General features: G+C 40.0%; 1 protein-coding gene across 1 annotated transcript in view; it reads right to left on the reverse strand.

Moving 5' to 3' along the window:
* Positions 1-16,242, reverse strand: part of myadml2 (myeloid associated differentiation marker like 2) — a 235,087-nt gene that overhangs the window by 151,304 nt on the left and 67,541 nt on the right. The gene's annotated exons all lie outside the window — the stretch shown is intronic.

Below are 16,242 nucleotides of genomic sequence, written 5' to 3' on the forward strand. Positions count from 1 at the left end.
AGAGTTTATATGAGTCCACACTCAGAGTGTTATAATTAACACTGAAGCAGTGTTAAAGTAAATGAGATAATTAAGTGATTAATTGATTAATTGAGTGATGATTGACCATTATTGAAGACATCTGATGTTAACAAGCAGAATCACTGAAGGAGAAAATAATTTTTTTAAAGGGTCACCATTATGGTGATGGGTGTTTGGTTTAGTTGGACTCTTGACCCTTACTTTATTAACTTTAGATTTTGTTTGGCTGCTGTAATTCAGTTATAACAGCCAGATGAGCAAAGAGAAAAGGTGATCTGATGGTGTTGGTTGTGTTTTAACATAATCAGTAGTTGGCCTGAATCACTGAACTCATTGAGAGTAAAATTTCTGAGTTAAGTTTCCCTAATGGATTATAGCAGCACTGTCCTTGTCGAGCATGCCATTTTTAGCCTTTTCAATGAAAACCAAATGATCAAATCAATTACGAAAAAAAAAAAAAAATCTTAAAAAGTGTTCTTTTCAGGCACACACAGACATCAGGAATTAGCGTATGAATCTCAACAATGGTGACAAACAGATCAACTCTGAACATAAGCTCATTATTTATTCATGCAGCAATGCATGATGGGAGCCATGAATGAGTTTTGATTGGTGGTACCCAGAATGCACTGCAACATGCTTTATTATTGTCACCATTGTTGAGATTCACAGGCTGATTCTTGATGTCTGTGTCAAAAAAAAAAAAAAATTGGGGGGAAATTATTTGGATTACATTGTAAAAGTTAAAAAATATTATGCTTTTCAAGGACAGGGCTGCTATAATTAATAAAGTATATATAATTCAAAAATTAGGCACTATATGAGTTCAGTGATTCAGGTTAAATGATTGTGAAATAATGATTATATTAAAACATAACCAACACCGCATAACACCTTTTCTCTTTGTTGATCTGGCTGTTATAATCGAATTACATCAGCCAAACAAAATCTAAAGTTAATAAAGTAAGGGTCAAGAGTCCAACTAAACTAAACACCCATCACCATAATGGTGACCATTAAAAAAATATTTTCTCCTTCAGTGATTCTGCTTATTAACATCATATGTCTTCAATAATGCTCAATCATCACTCAATTAATCAATTCATCACTTAATTATCTCATTAACTTTAACACTGCTTCAGTGTTAATTATAACACTCTGAGTGTGGACTCATATAAACTCTGAGCAGTGTTAATTTAACACTGGGAATTTTGCTGTGTGGGGGTCGTCTAATGACGCCGGCTCTGATCGTTACTCTATTCGCTTTCCTGGGGTCTCTCTTAGGTTCTGTCTGTAAGTGAAATGAGAGAAACAAATCACAACAGAAATGGAGAAAAATTAAAATAAAAACAAAGTTGAAGGTAGGGAAGATCAAAGGGAAACACAACACAAGGAAGTGAATTGGTCTGCAATGAAATGTCACAAACAATAACACGGGGAGTGTTATAAAATAAAAATAAAGAGGCCTAAGCCTATAAACACTGACTGAGTCCTGCCAATAGATACACAATAAGGGATTAAGATGTTAGACTTAATGTAAATTAAGGCTTTCTGGTTTCATCAAATTGAGTAAATATGTATGCAGGAGTCCGAGGCAAAGGCTTTACTAAAATAGTGATACAACAAAAGGGAAATTATGATAACTGATGGTGATTTATCAGAATAACCTAGAATTGAAATTCAACTAAGCATGCAAGGGGAGGTTCAAAATAATAAAAATAAGGAAGGAAAGAAAATTAGAATGATGACAGTGATGTATCAATACTAAAATTAATTAAACTGAAATTCAGAATGACTTCCTATAATCCTTACAATAACACTGAAGTTATTAGTATTGCTTATAAAAATAATCAAACGAAAAGGGTAGCAATAAAGCACTTCCATGCAGACTAGGACTGGGTGGACCATCAATAGCTGAGTGAATCAAGTCTAAGCTTTAATTCGAAAAATTTTCCTTTTTTTTTTTTTCGAACTTAACTTAAAGTGTGACAGTCAAAAATAGCAAAGAGAATTGTCTAACTCCAAATAATATCAGCATAAGCTAAGCTTTGAATGCAGTTAAGTATTTGAGAGAGAAAATGAATGCAGAGAGAAAAAGAAATTGAAAGCAGGTATTATCTTAGAACGCCACCAGAGGGCGTAATTGTGCTCGCGCAGGCTGACGTCAGTGGGAGGCGACGCTCACGCAGGATGACGTTGGTGGGGGCGCGTAATTTGAGAACTGCCACACACCTAGAGGCTGCCCTCTAGTGTCGGTCAGTGGCGTGATTCAGCAGATTTTTTTTTTTTGGAATCACGAGTATTTTGCGCTCTGTTGCATGCGGAAAATTACACGGGTTTCATAACATGTGACTAATAGGAATTACACATCTATTTAATTACACATTATATATGAAACGGTTTACAATAAAAACAGGAATTAGCATCTGTTTACTTATTACATTGTACACAAAAATGGTTTACATAAAAAAAAAACAGGTATTATCGTCTGTTTATTTCAGCTGTGAACAGGAATTTTTTTCTTCTGTTTACTTACAGCTATGAACAGGAATTAAACATCTGCTCATCTCCCATAAGCATTAATCAAATTAGCACTTTATGATAATGCGTAGGTTTACGAAATTGGATCGCGAGGCCAATTTCTGACCAGGAGCTTATCGTTAATGTATCATAAGGCCTATTACGACTGAAACTGAAGCATTTTCTTCAGATCAGGGGCCGTATTCACAAAGAATTTTAAGGCTAAAAGTAGCTCCTAACTGGCGAATTTAGGAGCAACTCCTAAAAATAATGGGCGTGTCACTCGTAACTTTAGGACTCCTAATTTTTTTCACTAAGAGTAATTCACGAAGCATTTTAGCCCTAAAAGTAGCACCTAAGCCTGGGACAGCTTAAAAGAAGTCGAGAGGACTCCTAACTCACTAAGACCTATTCACAAACCGCTTTTTGTGGCATTTCACGTTGCGATGTTTTGAAATGCGTATGCGGCGGCTACAGGAGCTTCCAATCGCGAGGGAACTATTTTGCATCGTAGGCATAACTAGGGATGCAATAACGCCACCAACAACAACCAAAACTAGGCTACTCATTGCATGTAAACTAATTGTAACGTTTCATTGTGAATCAAATTAAAATGTTCTTCTCTTTGCAAACGTAGGCAGAGGCATATAGTGACAGATTAATTCAATAATGTTGCAAAGATATTGCATCAATCCATATGTTTCATTAGGCTACTAGGCTATTTGTTTTGCCTTACTCTTTATTCATTTAGGCTATTTATTCAGTTATTCATCATCTTCCGTCCTTCGCACTACTTGTGTAGCGCACGCATTCTCAGACCTGTCACCTGTCACTCATCATCGTACGGGAGGTGTTAGGAATCATTCCTGCGTTACAATCCTCAGCCAATCAAGGTAGTCACCTCAGTCAAGCTCGTGCATGATTAATGACGTCATCCATAGCAACGAAGACTCACTCTTAGTTTAGGAGTTGTCATTTTTCTTTACTAAGAGTAGGTCTGAAAGGTGTTGTGAATAACTTTTAAGAGAAAACTCCTAGCTAAAATCTTTTAGTGCGATTTAGGAGTACTCCTAGTGGTAAGATAAAATGCTTTGTGAATACGGCCCCTGATTTACGTCTCCGCACTAAAAAGAGTCCTCCGTCTTATTTAGTCGGTTTAAATCATATTACATGTACATAGACAATTGTAATATCATGAACTGCAGTTTTAGCACTTAACAGTGATCAAAAATGCTTAGACATTTTTTAAACTGTTAATTTGAAGAGCTGAGCTGGCTTTGTGCCTAACGTCAGCTGAGTGAGTTCGCCTTAGCGACTTACCTCACCATTCAAAACGCGCGTGTAACGTTACAATTATTAATACCAATAATACACATTCACTGAAACTGAATTTGTTCCACCAAATAACGTTTGAAACTGCCCGCATCCTCCACCAAACTGTAACGAATACGACTCTGGGTAAATGTGAATTAGCTCAAGAATATGGGGAATTTTGGGAATATTAATATTTATGACTCATGGTCATAATTCATAAGCCGCATGTACATTTATTTTATCAATTATCAAGATTATCTTGTTCTGTGACTGGTCTGACCAACATTTAATTCGTACAGCGAAATAAATGTAAAATCATTACAGTCAAGAAGAGGTATTCACAAACTTCAAGAGAGTTTCATGTCCTGGCCACGGACATCAAACTTCCTGAGTTTATTAATTAAAACTACTCAAGTAGTCTATATTTCGAGCTTTGTAGCTTATAGTTGGATCTTTTAAAATTTCATTGACTTATAAGGTGGATTTCCAAACACAGAGGCAGTGAAAAGTATTTATGAATTTTAATAAATGCAAAACTAGATTATATGAGCTACGAATATAAACGTACGTAAAAATGCAAACAATAAACAAACAACATATAACCAAACAATAACATAAGTGATCAGAATGAAATGAAAGAAAGAAAGAAATAGAGAGGAGGGAAAAGCTAGTAATTATTACATACAGAAACCTTGGTTCACGAGACCCCTGGAAAACAGCTTTTATCAGACAATGTACTTGCGAGTTTCTGTGCTCTTTCTGGTCAGGCTGAAGCAGGAAGCGGGAAGCGGACAGCGCGGACGTGTCCTGTTTCTGCTGGGTCTTCCAGTGCCGCGAAGTTCGAAAAGGCTCACTGGGTGTAATGTTACCGGAAAATCAGATTCATCTCCCGGGATGGGAGAGGTTTAGAGTCTTTGTTGCAAGGGACGCAGCTACGACTCGGACATGTGCTCGCTCGATAGAGAAGACTAAGGCCTTCTTCAGATGATCCTTGGAGAAGCGCTGCGCCGGGGAGGGGAGGAAGGGTGAGAGGTCAGGGATGAGAGCGACCTGAGAAGAGAAGAGGAGAGATCAGCGGGGTCGATGAGAGAAGAGAGAGAAGAGTGGGGGTCTCTTCCTTTTAACAGACAATCTGTTTACGCCTTGTTTTGTGACAGAGCGAATCAAAACTTCTGATCTGTAGCGGGAAGACGTCTTCTTTGTGTGAAGAAAAACACGCCCCCTCTTACCATATGTCTTATGAGGGAAAGGTTTCATACTTAGAAATATGATATTTCCTGGAACAAATGCATATTATTGTACTTTGCAGTCAAGATTCGTCTCCGTGAGATGGAGAGGATTACATAGATATCCATTATGACAGGGTAAAGATTGGGGAAACATAACGTTACATTTATATGCATAATTACACACAAATAAAGTTTGATTAAACACACAATGAAATGGTCAGTATTTCCGTTATGGCATGTGAAGACACTTGAGAAACATAGGAATACATATCAACATTTTGGTAATGTCCTATGTGGGTAAGTCAATGGAAAATCTGTGTGTGTGTGTGTGGTGCGTTTGGGACGTGACTCGCTGGAATGTTAGTTTTCCTGGGTTGTAAAGTTTTATGGTCTGAGGTAGGGTTACCACAAGACACTATTGAGGAACTTCTTTCATGAACCTTCAGAATTAAAGATTTTACTCTAGCAAGTCACACCTCTATTATAAATTTGTAATGAATGGTAAAATGAAATTTTACTATGTGGAAGTCCATATATGGAAATGTGCTTCAGTTGCATCTCGTGGTGGGTTTCTGGTTGAAAGTCCACGAGTGTGTGTGTGTGTGTGGAATGTCACGAGGCTGTAAAGTCACAGGAAGTCCATGCTGAACTAGGGGGTTTTACAAGGGGTTCTTAAAAACAGGGTCCTCTTTATGGCTCAAATGTCCCTCTGGGGAGATTATTAACCAGATTGCAATTTTGACATGTCCAAGTAGACTTAGCGACGCCGTGGACAGACCCGTTGTCTAAAAAGACAACGAAGGACGTGTTTGGAGACAAGGAATTACTAATTGGAACAGCATGTGACCGCATGTCAGGCATTGTCGCTACACTGTGCAAAAGAAAAAAATATGAGCAAGCTCAACTTGCAAGTTGAAGACTAAGGTTTTTAATGTACTTACATTATGGTAAAGGTGATTTCACAGTCTTCCGATTTTTTTTTCCTGGTTCTTGACGGACAAACCAATTTGTCAGATGTCCTTATATACATACATGTCTTGCCACTATTGGGCAAACAGGTCTGATCCTTAATTACTACAATTAGCCTGAAACATTTGTAAGCTAGATTTATGCCTATTTTTTTCACATCTTCGTGCACACCACAATGATTTCCGTCATCTCATGTGTTAATATTTTTTATTGTAACAATTTATGATTTGCAAAAATAACTGTTGCATCTGTGTAGTTGTGCACGCTATACATTATGGTCAAGCATGCGCCCTTAAAATAGCATAATGAACAATGCGCCACTGACTTTAGACTAGGTTTTTTCTGGTCATTGGCGCAATTGTTTTATGGAACAGCAAAATAGCATGAGGGAACTTTTGCGCCGGAACACGCCTCCTCTTTGCGCTGAACCACCCCGGGGAGCACAAGTGTATTTCTTAGTTAACCGACGTGCGTCTCTGGAGGGAAAAGTCCGCTTTGTACGGGTGCAAAATAGGAATGATATGCGTCAGTGTACAAAGTCAATTGCGCTGGGTGCAAGATAGGGCCCTAGGTGTCTCGCTCGTCTGTTTTCAGACAGACTGAGCAGCTGTTTGTCTCGTTCAGTGGACGTTCCAAGGGACTGGCTGTTTCGAAACAGAGCCTATCCAGATGGATAGTTGACGCCATAGTGCTGGCGTACACTGCCAAGGGCTTACAGTGCCCGTTGGGTGTCAGAGCGCACTCCACGAGAGGCGTGGCCTCTTCGTGGGCTTGGTCTAGCGGGATTTCCTTGCAAGACATATGTATGGCGGCAGACTGGGCCTCGCCGTCTACATTCATAAAATTCTATAACCTGGAGGTTCCCACCTTGCAGGCTAAGCTGCTGTCGGTATAGACGAATCAGTGCTTCTTTTTAGGACGCTGAGGTCGTAAGCGCTGCGCGCCGCCGACTGTTTATGCTATGCGCTGTATTGCGTAAGACCCGCATTTATGTACCAGTTCAGGTCAGTTCCGCCCTGTCTGTGAACTTTGTGTCTATGATGCTGCTTCATATGGATGGAGTGATTCCCCTCCTCTTTCCAGGACTCTCTGTGAGTTCCCCTGGTGATTGTGCACTGTAAATCCTGGGCTTCGCCTTCAGGTTTATTGGTGTTTGATCCCAGCACGCACAGCGTTTTGCATTGGGTCCCCTAGCGTAAGATACTTACGCAGTACGAGAGACCTCTCGTAATAGAACGTACTCGGTTACTAACGTAACCTCGGTTCTCTCTAGAAGAGGGAACGAGTACTGTGTATCTTGCCGTGCATGCAACTCACTCTGGTTTGCTTCGGCGATGAAAAATCAGAGAATCAGCCTCCCGAGCCTTCCTTTATAAGACTAAGCCATGCCCGTTTCGGCGGGACGTGACGCGACGCTCATTGGTCTGACGTCACCTCAGGCCTCGCTCGATAGGCTGATGCAGTCGCCGCAGAGCAGCCAATGGGTGCGCGAGCTGTCTCGCCCATGGCCGCGTGCTGCTGCAACGCGTTTTGCAATAATACAAAATTATAAGAATAATTTGTTGGCTTCAATATCTCGTGGAAAAGAGGTTTTCACCTAGCGTAAGATACTTACGCAGTACTCGTTTCCTTTTCTAGAGAGAACCGAGGTTACGTTAGTAACCGAGTACGTTCGCCGGAATATGAGCACGAGGCGATAGGCTATAGCTAACTGCTGCAAATCAAGAGCAATAATATTTATTTATTTTCAATAAATAAACAGAAATACCTTGCTACGTTTGGCACATTGCCCAGCTTGTTTTTTATTTATTTATTCGAGCACATTAAATTCGCCATTCGATAATGAATCAGGACTAGCCTATAGACATTAAATAGCCTACTGTATTAGCCTACAAACGAGAGCTAAAAACCTTAAAAAAATTGTGGGGGGGGGGGAATATGCTTATTTTTTTTCTATATTTTTGCTTAGTAGGCTATAATTTTAGGCTGTTGCACTGAAAATGAACTGTCTGAGATCTCGTGGTTGTGGCTGCCTAGGCTACTGTACCATGTAAAATGATGAACAACAACAAGGATATAGCTATATATTAATAAAATAAAGTAAGAATGAATAGGTAAATACAAACAAGGGCAATGTGCCAAATCATGCCCAGGCCACCTGGATTTCACTTTTCCCGGCTGCTCCCGATGGCCGGTCCGAGTCTGCCTTATAATTTAGCACAGACTATTAATAATAAAAATGATGGCACTTCGGGTGAAAAATGTCGTCCTGTGTTCCGTCTTTTAAACTTCTCCTCAAACGTGCAGTGTAATTAAAGCAGTTACATCAATGAAATGATAGTAAAGTTAGTCCACGGCCACACCCCCGTGCTAATGGTACCGCCCACGGCACACATTACAAGACGAAAATGAAAAAATAGAAAATCGGTCAGATTTCATTTATTCGAATGTTTGTTTCTGAAATCACAATTTAGCAAAAGTAAAATTGAAAAAGGGGAGAAAAAGGCAAATATCCATTGATAATGTAACTGGAAAAACAAGAAAAATGAATGTCTGGTTTCAATTTTTCATTTTTGCATTTGCATTGTATGGTCTGAAAACTGAATTGTGAAGCGTTACACGGACCACACGCAAATGCCAATTTGCACATTAACATTCAAGGATAAACTCATAAATTTTAAACATTCAAAGGTTTATGCGCACGGTTGTATATCTACGAATTGTGCTTTGTATTTGTGAATATATCATTTTATTTTGAGCATACGGGTTTCTTTTTGTGTGTATATATATTTTCCATGCACGTGAATTGTTTTTTTGTGCACGTGAATTTGGTTTCATGCATGTGAAATTGGCTACACATGTGTGCATCCTGTTTTTTTGCGTGAATTATTAATGGGACTGATCTGGCTCCATATAGGCTACATACTTTCCTTTGCTGTCTGAATGAAACGTCACTTCATGATTGTGTATTAGACATTGCCACCTTGTTAATTAAAGGTGAATTGTATTTATTCCGTCATCAAAGATTAAATTATTGTTGTGCAGAAATAAATATATGTATGCCGGGTCGAGGATTGGAAAACAGGCATTCTTTTATAATTTTATGATTTTTTCCTTGTTATATTGTTTATAATGAATTGATTGAGGAATAGTAAGAAGGTTGATGTCTAACTTTAAAAAATGAACGAGGAGGGTAGAGAATGACACCACAGGTTGATAAAGTGTTAAAAGTACATTCTTCGATCCAGTTTCAACCTGCTAAACAATTGCAATACTGTATAAACGGAGCAATTCCAATAGGGTCTTCAATACGCTCTGGCCTAATCAGTGCAAACATAGAGCAGATAACTAGATATTATATAAATATGAACAAAGAGGCACAAATACATATTGTGTTACACATTACAAATACTTGCTCATCAAAATAAAAAATAATGGAGTGAGAGATGTATTTAATTGTTCAAATGTATTTAAAATAGAAGTAATTTGAAAATACAAAAATGCATTAATTAACTTACAAGCAATAATTGTAAGTGAAAGAGACATTGTCATTACAGGATACAACACATTTAGTCATAATGGCGTTAGATACTTTCCTCTCCTTGCACAACTTATAAAACAACATATTCTCTAACCCTACACTGTTAACCCTTTCTGTAAAAAAAGGCCAAATTCTGACAATATCATACCATTTTCCTAGCCTGGGTTTCCCCATGCTGATTTGCACGCAGCTCGATTTTATTCACGTTGCTAGGCAGCCTGGATTCCATGGACCAGATTTTCACAGAACGGGAAGGGAGCAGCAAGACGATGACGACGTCTATGCAACACACCAAAGGAGTTTGTTTTTATCTATACATACCTTCTACCCTCATGTTTGTCTTGCACAAACGTCAATATTCACTGAACGCCATCGTGTACACATAAATCTCTGACCCATCGTCTTCTTCCTCGTCGAATTTCTGTCGCTCTACATACGTCATCTGGTATAATTGAAACGATGCGAGGGCCCCGTTCCTGTCCAGTGACGCAAGATCGGCGGCGTTTGAGGGGCCTCTAATGGCGCTTTCCACTACACAGTACCAGCTCACCTCGGCTTGCCTCGCCTCGACTCGGCTCTGTTTGGTTTTCCACTGTGTGTTGTACCTGTACCTTCTTCCAGGTACTTTTTTTCGTACCACCTCCGGCGAGGTTCTAATGGCGCTTTTCCACTACACAGTACCAGCTCGCCTCGCCTCGCCTCGGCTCTGTTTCGTACCACCTCCGGCGAGGTTCTAATGGCGCTTTTCCACTACACAGTACCAGCTCGCCTCGCCTCGCCTCGGCTCTGTTTCGTACCACCTCCGGCGAGGTTCTAATGGCGCTTTTCCACTACACAGTACCAGCTCGCCTCGCCTCGCCTCGGCTCTGTTTCGTACCACCTCCGGCGAGGTTCTAATGGCGCTTTTCCACTACACAGTACCAGCTCGCCTCGCCTCGCCTCGGCTCTGTTTCGTACCACCTCCGGCGAGGTTCTAATGGCGCTTTTCCACTACACAGTACCAGCTCGCCTCGCCTCGCCTCGGCTCTGTTTCGTACCACCTCCGGCGAGGTTCTAATGGCGCTTTTCCACTACACAGTACCAGCTCGCCTCGCCTCGCCTCGGCTCTGTTTCGTACCACCTCCGGCGAGGTTATAAGCGAGTTGAGGCGATACTAAAATGTGACGTAAAAACACGGCAGACTGCTGATTGGTCAGAGATAATCGTCACTATTCACTGCGTCATCATTGCACGCGCCAGACGGAGTATCCTGAATAAAAAACAGCAAAAACAAAAACATCCAAAAACAGCATACACTCGATTTCCTCCATTGTCCTGTGTGTGTGGGTAGCGGGTGTGTCTCGCGCGTCTCGCGGAGTCGCGTAAAAGATTAAGTCACGGCAGTTTCCTGTGGCGTCGCTATGACGACCAGGTACTATTGTGGAGGTACTATCTGCAATGGAAAACGGAGCGAAAAGCGAGCCGAGCCGAGCGAGGCGAGTCGAGTTGAGTCGAGTCGAGCTGATGCTGGTAATGGAAAAGCACCATAATTGGCACGGGGCCCTAGGGTGGCCGCACACAAGCATCCACGCTATCTCCGCTACTGTATGCAGCACCTCAAGGAACCTGTTAATACTGTAGGCCAAGCACTTTTATTTCATTTGGCCTAATGTGGTAAAAAATAAAAAATAAAACACTGTTAAATGACTGAGACAGTTATTTCGTTTCAAGGAATAAAAGGGACTTTTGTACTACTGCTTGATTTGAAGGCCTGTTGTCTTGTTGATTTCAATAAATAGGTCTAAAAATTATGTTTATTGTGTCTGACTGTTCAGTACTGTTCATATTTACATTTAAAAAGCAGACATAAACAGGGCTCTCAAGTTTTACCAAAAGCTTGGAGTGAGATCACATGCGGTTAGGGAAGGAGCCCTAATGGAGCCCCGCCCCCATATGTCCCCGCCCCCCAATTTTACCCATTGTTCATAATTAACCAGCCCAAATTGAAATTATAACAATTGGTAAATCTGATAAATGACAGAGCAATTAATCACATCAAATATACTCTTTAATGTTATATTTCAAAATTACAAATAAGTTATACAAAAATTACAAAAATATAACAAATTGCTCCAAACAGTTTGGAAAAACAAATCTTTTTGCATTTTGAATGTGTCTAGTCAAAATGGTATAATTATTTATTGTGTGGTGCATGGGACATTGTGAACAAATGACATATTAGAGTATTATTAAGGTGTGTGTGTGTGTGTGTGTGTGTGTGTGTGTGTGTGTGTGTGTGTGTGTGTGTGTGTGTGTGTGTGTGTGTGTGTGTGTGTGTGTATGTGTGTGTACACAAGAGTACACACTCCAGCTTATGAAATGTGTTTTGTGTTTGAAAAATACAAATGCAATGGCAATCAATGATTAATGTATGTTTTGACAGGATATAAAATATTACCCAGAGCACTCTGCTTTAATACATGTAGGCCTTAATGTAACTAGAAAGACTATTAATACAGTATAATATAATTTAAAATAAAATAAAATAAACAAATTTAAATGTATTTAAAATAAAATGAAGAAATACATCTTCATTCCTTCCCATATACCCACTAACATTCCCTTAGTTTCAGATAAAGTAAGCTAGTCAAACTGAGCCTAAGCTTCTGGCCTGGTTGCAGAGTAGTTGTAGAGTTTTTGACTGCATCAATAATAATGTATACGATGGGCTATATATTAAATGTTCTAGCCTAAAAATGTTAGACGAGCTTTCTTCCAACTTACCTTCTCCATCACGAGTCACGACGTGTGTTCACGCGATGTTGTTGGTTACCGAAGCCGTTTCTCAATACCAAGTACGCAAAGTTCGGACTTGAGTCCTTGGTAGTTCGGACTGACAAGTTCGACTCAGGAGAACGAACTCCCGAGGACGGGAGGACACAAGTCCGATAATTCTGCAAATGGAACAGCGGCGTACTTGATAGCGTCAATCATGCAGCTCGCTCTGGCTACTCCGGTTATCTCTTTAGGCTACAAATAAAACGAAATATGTTATAAACCACCACTTTGCCTCTTTTCATTTTCATTTAAAAAAAAATCTTTAACATAATGGCCACACAAATGTGGTTCAGGAAACGCAATTGATTATCTTCACTGCATATTTACAACAACACGAAATATAAAGCACAACCCTGACTCTTTTTGTTTTCATTTTAAAAATATGATGAATAAAAAACATTATAATATTGATCATTAAAACGAATATTTAGCAAAAAGAGACAGGGTTGTGTCATATATGTATATACAGTGAAGAGAATAGACAACATGCAGACTATAATAAAATATTGTATAGGCTATGTTTTAAATATATAAAATAAAATGACATAACCTTTTTTGTTAAATGTCAGTTTTAATGATCAATAATAGCCATTCTAAAAGTATAAGTAGCCTAAAAGGTATAAGAAGCTATACAACAATAAAGCCAACGATTCAGTCAAACATAAGTCAGCTCTCGCTAAAACGTTAAATTTAAATAGACTAACGTTAAATAAAGCTATGAAACTTCACTTTGCTCTCAGCTAAAATGTTTTGCCAGGGAACAAATTATACATTAATGAGACAAATAAAATAAATAAATCGCCTGTTGGATATACACAAGACGATTTATATCTCATGTTAGTTAAACCACTAGACTAGACATCCGAGCCACCGGCAAGTCAGCAGCACTAGCCGAGAGAGGCTGTTCTCGGCGGGGTACGAGCGCCGAGCGTCCGATTGCCTGGTTCTCAAAACTCCGAAAACGTCAGATCAAATTTTCAAATAGGCGCTATCTTTATAAATAAACCAAAGATTTGAGCTTTTAACAACTACATTCTCGCCTGAAATACTCTTAAAACTACATTTTGTGACACAATTATAGCAGTATTTTTAAATTACGCGGGGTTTCTCCTCTGCTATTGACGCTTGCTGGTTGGTGTGAGATGCATTCTGGGATACCTGGCTGTCTGAAGTCCGCACAAGTCACCTCTCGATGCATCCTCGGTAAAAGGGGCGGATCAAGAACACATCCGGGGATTCGAACTGGACTTGGCTAGATGTGAACTTTGAATTGGAACAGTACTAGGGCAGCGACTGATGACGTTTCACAAGTCCACAAGAACACAAGTACAGACAAGTTCGCATATTGAGAAACGGCTCTAGTAACGAACGTACGGTGGCCGAGAATGTTCCGTCAACTTCCGTGTGTTCGCGCATCTGTGTTGCCAGAGCCCGTCTACGGAGAGCCTGCCCACTCCCTATTAAGTCCTATTGTACCGAATTTTGGTTGTAGTACCACCAGAGTTCCACTGGGGGGCGATCACCATGAGTGCAGACCAGTGATGCGCGGGTTGATCCGAAATGAGCGGGTGCCTGCGGTCACCCGCGGTTACCCGCGGTCACCCGCGGTTACCCGCGGTTACGAGTCATCCAAAAATATTTTTAATGATATTCGGGTCGCGGTTGGTCGGGTCGTTTGAAATAAAGATGCCAATTAAACCTTTGTAATTTATATAGTACTAGAGAGCATATGAGCAGAGTGGAGCGGTGAGAATCTCCGCTCATCATCGCTCAGCGCTCAACGCAGTTTGCTCCGCGCTCCACTCAAATAAAGGAAAAAAAAAAATCTACATGTATATCACTTTTAGCTTAGACCACAGCCTTACCTCCTAAAGAACTAATGAGCAACAACAAAAACATTTTTCAAATAGAAATGTTTTATTTCAAATTACAAATTAGACCTAGGCTATGTAAGAAGGAATATAGCCTACTTACACAAAGTCCTGTAAAATTAAACGAATAAATGGGCCTAATAATATAAATAACAATTATATAAACAAAAATATAGCCTACATAAAAAATTTAAAAGTAAAATTACTATTAGGCCAGAATTTTGATAAGTGAACTTTTGCGCAACGCGCACGATTAAAATTTAAATGGGCGTATATCCATTGTACACACAAACTGCTGTAAAATAAAACGAATAAATGGGCCTAATAATATAAATAAAATTTATATAAACAAAAATATGAAAAAATATACATTAACGTTTTAAAAGTAGGCTAAATTAGCCTAACTATTAGGCCAACATTCTTATAACTGAACTTTTGCGCAGCGCGCAGGATTACAATTTAAATGGACTTGTATCAATTGTTTGAATATTACGCTATATTTAATTTACACTTTGTTACAGGTTACCGTATTCAATTTGCTAACCTTTTGCTTTCTTCCCAGCGTGTTCACATCACACTGCATGTTTACGAGAGATGTGTCTTTTTAGATTCCAAAATGAATCTTTACTGACTGGAATGATGTCTCCACATGCGTTTTCTTCTACCACATTATAGTTAGTTTTATATTATAGTAGCCTACACCTGTGACTTCTTATTTTCCTTTTTGAAGTAGCCTACTTTTTGAACTCCATTATTGAGCCGAGTTTTGACTGAAAATAGAATCCATCTTGCAGTCATCAACAGTAGACTGAGTCAGGCTTGACTGAGCATACTTCAGAATCGTGGTGTGCGCGGAGCGAAATTGGAGCGGGAAATAGGGAGACGCTCCGTCTTTTTAAAAATGCCGCTCTGCGCTCTGTCCAAAAATGCGGGTCAGGAAGCGGGTCGGGTACAATATTTTCTACTTTTTTTTTTTGCGGTCCGAGTTGCGGGCGGGTTAGTTGAAACCGTCGGTCGGGTGCGGGTTGTTTATACATTGACCCGCGCATCACTGGTGCAGACTGAATGGGAGTCTATGGGGCTAGACGGCTAAATGTGTCTCTTTCACCCGATTGCCGTTGATAAATCTCAAATCTGATTGTAGATTTTGCAAGTTCAACATGGGTTTTAGGTCGAAAGTTGAATGAACGAGTATTTATGTCCTTTCGTTTTCTTACAGGTTGAGTTGTTGTTGCCCATAACACGCTAGCATTCTGCTAATGAACGCTGATTGGTCAGTGAAGGACTGATTACGACCAGAGATACCGCTTGATGGCATCGTGTCATCCGCAGCGGGACCAGAAACAAACAAAACAAAAACTCTTCTAGCACGTGTGTTTACCTGTGTCAGCTGTGTTGTCAATGCCTCGAGTGAAAAGAAAGTGCCGATCGCGAACGCACCATAGTGACTGAAGGACTGCCGTGAAGCAGTATCTCTGGTTGTACATGTATATGACGTCATTGACACTTTAAAATACTTTTTAAAGCAAATAAGTGACTCAAAAAAATCTAACACCCAGCAATGTGTAATTTATTTGCATCTCCTTTCGAATACAACATTCAAATTACTAGACAAAAAATTATATCCTGAGAAAAGATGGTGGCACGCGGCCGGCTTCAACTTCCGGTCGACTTCCTTGCCGCCTGGGTGCCCCCGACAAATCTCGCGAGAATCACGACTTGCTTTACGGCAACGACGTCACACACATCAACAACAACATGAAGCACTAATGGTGCGTTCACACCAAATGTGAATAGAGCGTCAGGCGCGAGTGATTTCAATGTTAAGTCAATGTAAAGACGCGTTTACGTGCGTCTGGAGGTCCCGCGGCAGGAATGAGGTGTTTAGCGCGGCGCGGTGGACGCGAATTCGCCTCATTGTGGTTAACGCACAGTAAGACACTTGCGCGCATTTCAGACG

The sequence above is a fragment of the Squalius cephalus genome, assembly GCF_949319135.1.
Source record: "Squalius cephalus genome assembly, chromosome: 1".
Taxonomy (NCBI): Eukaryota; Metazoa; Chordata; class Actinopteri; order Cypriniformes; family Leuciscidae; genus Squalius; species Squalius cephalus.